Genomic DNA, 8589 nt, shown 5'->3' with positions numbered 1-8589 from the left:
TTATCAGGCTGAAGCTTTTTCACATAAGCATCGCAACCCCAAACTTTAAGAAACGACAGCTTTGGTTGCTTGCCAAACCACAGTTTATACAACGTCTTCGCAACGAATTTAGACGGTGCCCTATTTAAAGTGAATGCAGCTGTCTCTAATGCATAACCCCAAAATGACAGTGGTAAATCAATAAGAGACATCATAGATCGCACCATATCTAATAAAGTATGGTTACGACGTTCGGACACACCATTACGTTGTGGTGTTCCAGGTGGCGTGAGTTGTGAAACTATTCCACATTGTTTTATATGAAGGCCGAACTCGTAACTCAAATATTCGCCTCCGCGATCAGATTGTAGAAACTTTATTTTCTTGTTACGATGATTCTCCACTTCACTCTGAAATTCTTTGAACTTTTCAAATGTTTCAGACTTGTGTTTCATTAAGTAGATATACCCATATCTGCTCAAATCATCTGTAAAGGTCAGAAAATAACGATACCTGCCGCGAGCCTCAACACTCATCGGACCGCATACATTGGTATGTATTATTTCCAATAAGTCATTAGCTTGCTCCATTCTTCCAGAGAATGGAGTTTTAGTCATCTTCCCACGAGGCATGGTTTGCAAGTATCAAATGATTCATAATCAAGTGATTCCAAAAGCCCATCTGCATGGAGTTTCTTCATGCGCTTTACACCAATATGACCTAGACGGCAGTGCGACAAGTATGTTGCGCTATCATTATCAACTTTGCATCTTTTGGCATCAATATTATGAATATGTGTATCTCTACGATCGAGATTTAATAAAGCATTTACATTGGGTGTATGACCATAGAAGGTTTTATTCATGTAAACAGAACAACAATTATTCTCTAACTTAAATGAATAACCGTATTGCAATAAACATGATCCAATCATATTCATGCTCAACACAAACACCAAATAACATTTATTTAGGTTCAACACTAAGCCCGAAGGTAGAGGGAGTGTGCGATGGTGATCGTATCAACCTTGGAATCACTTCCAACAGACATCGTCACCTCGTCCTTAACTAGTCTCTATTCATTCTGCAACTCCCGTTTCGAGTTACTAATCATAGCAACTGAACCGGTATCGAATACCCAGGGGTTGCTACGAACACTAGTAAAGAACACATCAATAACATGTATATCAAATATACCTTTGTTCACTTTGCCATACTTCTTATCCGCCAAGTATCTGGGTCAGTTCCGCTTCTAGTGATCATTCCCTTTGCAGTAGAAGCACTCAGTTTTAGGCTTGGGTCCAGCTTTGGGCTTCTTCCCGAGAGTGGCAACTTGCTTGCCATTCTTCTTGAAGTTCCCTCTCTTTCCCTTTTGCCCTTTTTCTTGAAACTAGTGGTCTTGTTAACCATCAACATTTGATGCTCTTTTTGATTTCTACCTTCGCTGATTTCAGCATCGCGAAAAGCCCGGGAATCATTTTCATCATCCCTTGCATATTATAGTTCATCACGAAGTTCTAGTAACTTGGTGATACTGACTAGAGAACTCCATCAATCACTATCTTATCTGGAATATTAACTCCCACTTGATTCAAGAGATTGTAGCACCCAGTCATTCTGAGCACATGCTCTCTAGCTGACTTATTCTCCTCCATCTTGTAGGCAAAGTACTTGTCAGAGGTCTCATACCTCTTGACATGGGCATGAGTCTGAAATACCAATGTCAACTCTTGGAACATCTCATATGCTCCATGGCATTCAAACATTTTTGAAGTCCCGGTTCTAGGCCGTAAAGCATGGTGCACTAAACAATTAAGTAGTCATCATACCGAGCTTGCCAGACGTTCATAACGTCTGCATCTGCTCTTGCAATAGGTCTGTCACCTAGTGGTGCATCAAGGACATAATTTTTCTATGCAGCAATGAGGATAATCCTTAGATCACGGACCCAGTCCGCATCAATGCTACTATCATCTTTCAACTTAGTTTTCTCTAGGAACATATCAAAAAACAAAACAGGGGGGCTATACGCGAGCTATTAATCTACAACATACATATGCTAATACTATCAAGACTAAGTTCATTATAAATTACGTTCAATTAATCATATTACTTAAGAACTCCCACTTAGATAGACATCCCTCGAGTCATATAAATGATTACGTGGTCCAAATCAACTAAACCATATCTGATCATCACGTGAGATGGAGTAGTCATCAATGGTGAACATCTCTATGTTGATCATATCTACTATATGATTCACGTTCGACCTTTCGGTCTCCAGTGTTCCGAGGCCATGTCTGTACATGCTAGGCTCGTCAAGTTTAACTCGAGTATTCTGCATGTGCAGAACTGTCTTGCACCCGTTGTATGTGAACGTAGAGCCTATCACACCCGATCATCACATGGTGTCTCAGCACGACGAACTATCGCAACGGTGCATACTCAGGGAGAACACTTATACCTTGAAATTTTAGTGAGGGATCATCTTATAATGCTACCGCTGTACTAAGCAAAATAAGATGTATAAAAAGATAAACATCACATGCTGTCGGTGGGAACGACACCTATGGAATCCCTGGGATCCCTTCTACGGTTGGCGGACGCGGGGTTGTGCAACGAGCGGGTCTCGTAGCACAAAGATCGTTTACCCAGGTTCGGGCCGCGAGGATGCGTAATACCCTAGTCCTGCTTTTGGTGTATATTTGAGTGTTCTTGAGCTCTTGAACTAGCTGCGCTGCGTGCCTAGTCCAAAAGATTTGAATCCTTCTCCAGTATGCCTCGGGCCTCCTTTTATAGTCAAAAGGGGTCGCCACAGTGGCACACAGGAGGTGGAAAGGTATACAGTGTTTAAGTCTATCCTCTGGCACCATCGGACAAACGCATTTAATGCGCTGCCGACATGCCCTTCTTGCTTTGTCGGGGAAGGTGAGGAAGCTCGTCCCAGCTGTCGCCGCCTCGCCTGGCTCCGACGCGCATCCGAGCTGATGAGGCGTGGTAGCGCCACGTTGGCTGGCTACTGGGCTGGCGCGGTGGCAGAGTCTTCACGAAGATCTGCATGCCACCACGTAGGTGTTTGCTGAGTTGGCCTGGAGTCCACGCGTTGCCACGCAGGTGCCTGCCCAGCTGGTTGGGTTGGCAGCTGTATGGGAACGGCGGTGGGGCCTTGGTAGGCGTGGGCCTGGCTGTGGCCCCGTGGGTGTCCTCGGCAAGGGTCTCAACCAGGTCCCGGCAAGGGTCTTGCCGTGGTATCGCGGTTGTCCCCGGCAAGAATCTTGCCGGGGGTCTCGTGGATTTCCTCGGCAAGGATCTTGCCGACGATCATCGTCTTCTGGTCCTCATCTGATCTTGTGTGCTTACGATCTTCACAAAGATCTGCATGCCACCATGGAGGTGCCTCCCGAGCCTTGGTTCCAATGTGGTTGATGGTGTTGGAACCCCTTGGCTCAAGGGTGGCGCGCTCCGCTGGCGTTGGGCAAGTTGCCCCGGCAAGGGCCTTGTCGGGGGAGCTCACTTCGCCCCTCTGCTCTTTGCGTCTCTGGTCTTGGCGTTGCTTTGCCCGTCTTGCGCCTTTGGCTTCCCTTCTCTGCCCTACTTAGTGTGGTCGCGGGCGCGGCTCTGACTGCCCGTTCACAAGTAAAGGGGTAAAAAGGAGAGCCCCTACTTTTGTACACCGATAGGAGCCCCTGGGCCTGGGCCACACATAAGCGCAATGCGTTGTTGGGCTAGGCCCAGAACGGTGCACGGGCATGCGGGGTGGAGTTTTACTGCAGTAATTCCCTCGTCCGCTGTGCTTCCCCACGACCCGCGTTGAATGCGCGACGTGGAGGGTCGTGCGTGACGTGGGGGTCATGCGTGGGGTGGTTCCTGCCCTCATGCGTCACATCGTGGTAAAGAGGTGGCTCACGCCTTCCCCATAAAAAGAGGAAAACACAGGGGCGCGGCGTATTTACCGAGTGGACTCGAGTCGTGGCCTCCGAGGCGTCAGTTCCCTACGACCACGGGGTGGAAAACGGTCGCCTCACCCGTCCCCTCAATTTCTGCTTGCTCGCCACGTGTCCCACAAGCCTTGGAGATGGTAGGCGGCGGATGCGGGGGGCACGGGCCTTGAATGACGAGGCGGGAAACCGGGTCGCCGCTGATTGGAGCAGCGGGTCGGTCTTGATTCCCTGCGCCCCCGATGGCCGGATTGGTTGAGTGGGGCGGCCGATCCCCGACCCCGCCCCTTTATAAGAAGGGGAGGGGGATGGCACCCTTCAATCTTTCATCATCCATCTCCTTCCACCTTGACTCCTTTCCTTCTTCTGCTATGACGAGAGGGCGCGCCGGCACTTTGACGGTGGCGACGAGGGTCTCCGCTCGACAGCGCGCCCCTCCTCCCCAAGAGCTCCTGGCGGCGGAGCCAGCCACGAGAGGAAGGGGGAGGGGGCGAGGCCGAGGCCGCTGTGGCGCTCGGCGAAGAGGAGGATGGGGCGGTGCATCGGCCTCGCCTCCACCAGCGGTCCCTCCCCCAATGGAGGGCCATGTCGGGGACCAGCCCCGCGAGTTCTTCATCAGGCTGCACCGGCCAGTGCGCCGTCGTCTCTGTCTCCCTGCTCCATTCGCTCGGGATATGGAGCGTGATGTCTACTACACAACCTTCTTCTTGTAGACGTTGTTGGGCCTCCAAGTGCAGAGGTTTGTAGGACAGCAGCGAATTTCCCTCAAGTGGATGACCTAAGGTTTATCAATCCGTGGGAGGCATAGGATGAAGATGGTCTCTCTCAAACAACCCTGCAACCAAATAACAAAAAGTCTCTTGTGTCCCCAACACACCCAATACAATGGTAAATTGTATAGGTGCACTAGTTCGGCGAAGAGATGGTGATACAAGTGCAATATGGATGGTAGATATAGGTCTTTGTAATCTGAAAATATAAAAACAGCAAGGTAACTAATGATAAAAGTGAGCATAAACGGTATTGAAATGCTAGGAAACAAGGCCTAGGGTTCATACTTTCACTAGTGCAAGTTCTCTCAACAATAATAACATAATTGGATCATATAACTATCCCTCAACATGCAACAAAGAGTCACTCCAAAGTCACTAATAGCGGAGAACAAACGAAGAGATTATGGTAGGATACGAAACCACCTCAAAGTTATTCTTTCTGATCGATCTATTCAAGAGTCCGTAGTAAAATAACACAAAGCTATTCTTTCCGTTCAATCTATCCTAGAGTTCGTACTAGAATAACACCTTAAGACACAAATCAATCAAAACCCTAATGTCACCTAGATACTCCAATGTCACCTCAAGTATCCGTGGGTATGATTATACGATATGCATCACACAATCTCAGATTCATCTATTCAACCAACACATAGAACTTCAAAGAGTGCCCCAAAGTTTCTACCGGAGAGTCAAGACGAAAATGTGTGCCAACCCCTATGCATAAGTTCACAATGTTACGGAACCCGCAAGTTGATCACCAAAACATACATCAAGTAGATCACGTGAATATCCCATTGTCACCACAGATAAGCACATGCAAGACATACATCAAGTGTTCTCAAATCCTTAAAGACTCAATCCGATAAGATAACTTCAAAGGGAAAACTCAATCCATTACAAGAGAGTAGAGGGGGAGAAGAAACATCATAAGATCCAACTATAATAGCAAAGCTCGCGGTACATCAAGATCGTACCATCTCAAGAACACAAGAGAGAGAGAGAGAGAGAGAGAGATCAAACACATAGCTAATGGTACATACCCTTAGCCTCGAGGGTGAACTACTCCCTCCTCGTCATGGAGAGCGCCGGGATGATGAACATGGCCACCGGTGAGGGATCCCCCCTCCGGCAGGGTGCCGGAATAGGGTCCCGATTGGTTTTTGGTGGCTACAGAGGCTTGCAGCGGCGGAACTCCCGATCTATTGTGCTCTCCGATGTTTTTAGGGTATATGGACATATATAGGCGAAAGAAGTCGGTCAGGAGAGCCACGAGGGGCCCACGAGGGTGGGGGCGTGCCCAGGGGGTAGGGCGCGCCTCCCTGCCTCGTGGCTTCCTCGAAGCTTCCATGACGTCTACTCCAAGTCTCCTAGATTGCTTCAGTTCCAAAAATAACTCTCCCAAAGTTTTCATTCTGTTTGGACTCCGTTTGATATTCCTTTTCTTCGAAACACTGAAATAGGCAAAAAAACAACAATTTGCACTGGGCCTTGGGTTAATAGGTTAGTCCCAAAAATAATATAAAAGTGCATAGTAAAGCCCATTAAACATCCAAAAGAGATAATATAATAGCATGAATACTTCATAAATTATAGATACGTTGGAGACGTATCAGCATCCCCAAGCTTAATTCCTGCTCATCCTCGAGTAGGTAAATGACAAAAGAAATAATTTATGAAGTGTGAATGCTAGCAGGTGCATAAGTTTGATCAATGATAATTTCAATCACCTTTTCTAGCATCATCATATGTCATAACAGTAGTTCATCTCATAAAACGTTTCATAATCAAGTAACAAACTATTCACATGTTAAAGTATAGATCATAAACTTTCTTGAAAACTAACAAACCGTGTTATTAGTCATCAAACAATTACAATTCATCTTATTTTCAGGAAGAGTCTATGTCAGAGCTTTGATTCAGCAAACTTCACATACTCAACTATCATTTAGTCTTTCACAATTGCTAACACTCACGCGATATTTATGGGTTCAAAGTTTAAATCAGACACAGAGAAAGATAGGGGCTTATAGATTCGCCTACCAACCTTTTACCTCAAGGGTAATGTCAACAATAATAGTTCATGATGCCTTACATCCAATTGGATATATATATATATATATATATATATATATATATATATATATATATATATATATAAGGATCTTTCCAACACAATGTGCTTGCCAAAGGATAAAATGTAAAAAGGAAAGGTGAAGATCACCATGACTCTTGCATAAGGTATAAGACAAGAATAAAAGATAGGCCCTTCACAGAGGGAAGCAGAGGTTGTCATGCGCTTTTATAGTTGGATGCACAAAATCTTAATGCGAAAGAACGTCACTTTATATTGCCACTTGTGATAGGGACCTTTATTATGCAGTCCATCGCTTTTATTGCTTCCACATCACAAGATCGTATAAAGCTTATTTTCTCCACACTAATAGATCATACATATTTAGAGAGCAATTTTTATTGCATGCACCGATGACAACTTACTTGAAGGATCTTACTCAATCCATAGGTAGGTATGGTGGACTCTCATGGCAATACTGGTTTAAGGGATGTTTGGAAGCACAAGTAGTATCTCTACTTGGTGTAAAGAATTTGGCTAGCATGAGGGGGAAAGGCAAGCTCAGCATGTTGAATGATCCATGACAATATACTTTATTTCAGATATAAGAAAACATAACCCATTACGTTATCTTCCTTGTCCAACATCAACCTTTTAACATGTCATATTTTAATGAGTGCTCACAATTACAAAAGATGTCCAAGATAGTATATTTATATGTGAAATATCTCTTCCCTCAATATTCTTTCATGAATTGTTCAAGTGACCAATACAATGTTTGCTAACCTTCAATAAATTTACCACCTCTACTTATATGTGAAGTCATTACTCCCCATGGGATAAGCATATAAAACATATATAATTTCAGATTTATTATATTCAATTCATTCAACCATTTGCTCATAGGATATATGTGAAGCACGTGAATGAATAACAAACTACTCCGAAAGATATAAGTGAAGATCAATGAGTAGTTAAATAATTATTTAGCTATGTGAAGACTCTCCCATTTAATAATTTCAGATCTTGATACTTTATTCAAACAGCAAGCAAAACAAAATAAAATGACATCTAAGAATAGCAAACATCATGTGAAGAAGCAAAAACTTAGGATCAACCGATACTAACCGATAGTTGTTGAAGAAGAAAGGTGGGATGCCAACCGGGGCATCCCCAAGCTTACACGCTTGAGACTTCTTGAAATATTATCTTGGGATGCCTTGGGCATCCCCAAGCTTGAGCTTTTGTGTCTCCTTAATTCCTCTCATATCACGGTCTCCCTAAATCTCAAAAGCTTCATCCACACAAAACTCAATAAGGACTCGTAAGGTAAGTTAGTATAAACCAATGCAAAAACCTTATCATACTCTTCTGTAGCAAATCACTAAAATTATTAATCAACATTGCATACTAAATTACTCCGCATATTTCATAGTCCTATCCTCAAATAGAATCATTAAACAAGCAAACATATGCAAACAATGCAAACATAACAACAATCTGCCTAAACAGGACAGTCTGTGAAGAATGCAGCAAGATCCATACTTCCCTAGCTCCAAAAATTATGAAAGAAAATTCCCACTGTAGTAAATTTATCAGAGCTTATTATGCAAAAGGTTTCAACATTTTATCACATTCTGACTTTTCTAGGGAACTAGCAAAGTGGCCCGCTCGATGCGCGGGCTAGGATTTTGCGAAGTTGAATTAGAAGCTATATTTTATTTGTTATTTTCTGAAGTAATCTAAAAAACAATTGTTGAGACATTTTTTAAGTATTACAATTTTGGAAACTTTATTCTTTGATTTTTTATTGATATCTGAATATA

This window comes from Triticum aestivum, chromosome 6D, assembly GCF_018294505.1.
Source record: "Triticum aestivum cultivar Chinese Spring chromosome 6D, IWGSC CS RefSeq v2.1, whole genome shotgun sequence".
Classification (NCBI taxonomy): Eukaryota; Viridiplantae; Streptophyta; class Magnoliopsida; order Poales; family Poaceae; genus Triticum; species Triticum aestivum.
The sequence above is the reverse complement of the archived record's forward strand: the minus strand, read 5'-3'. Positions refer to the sequence as shown.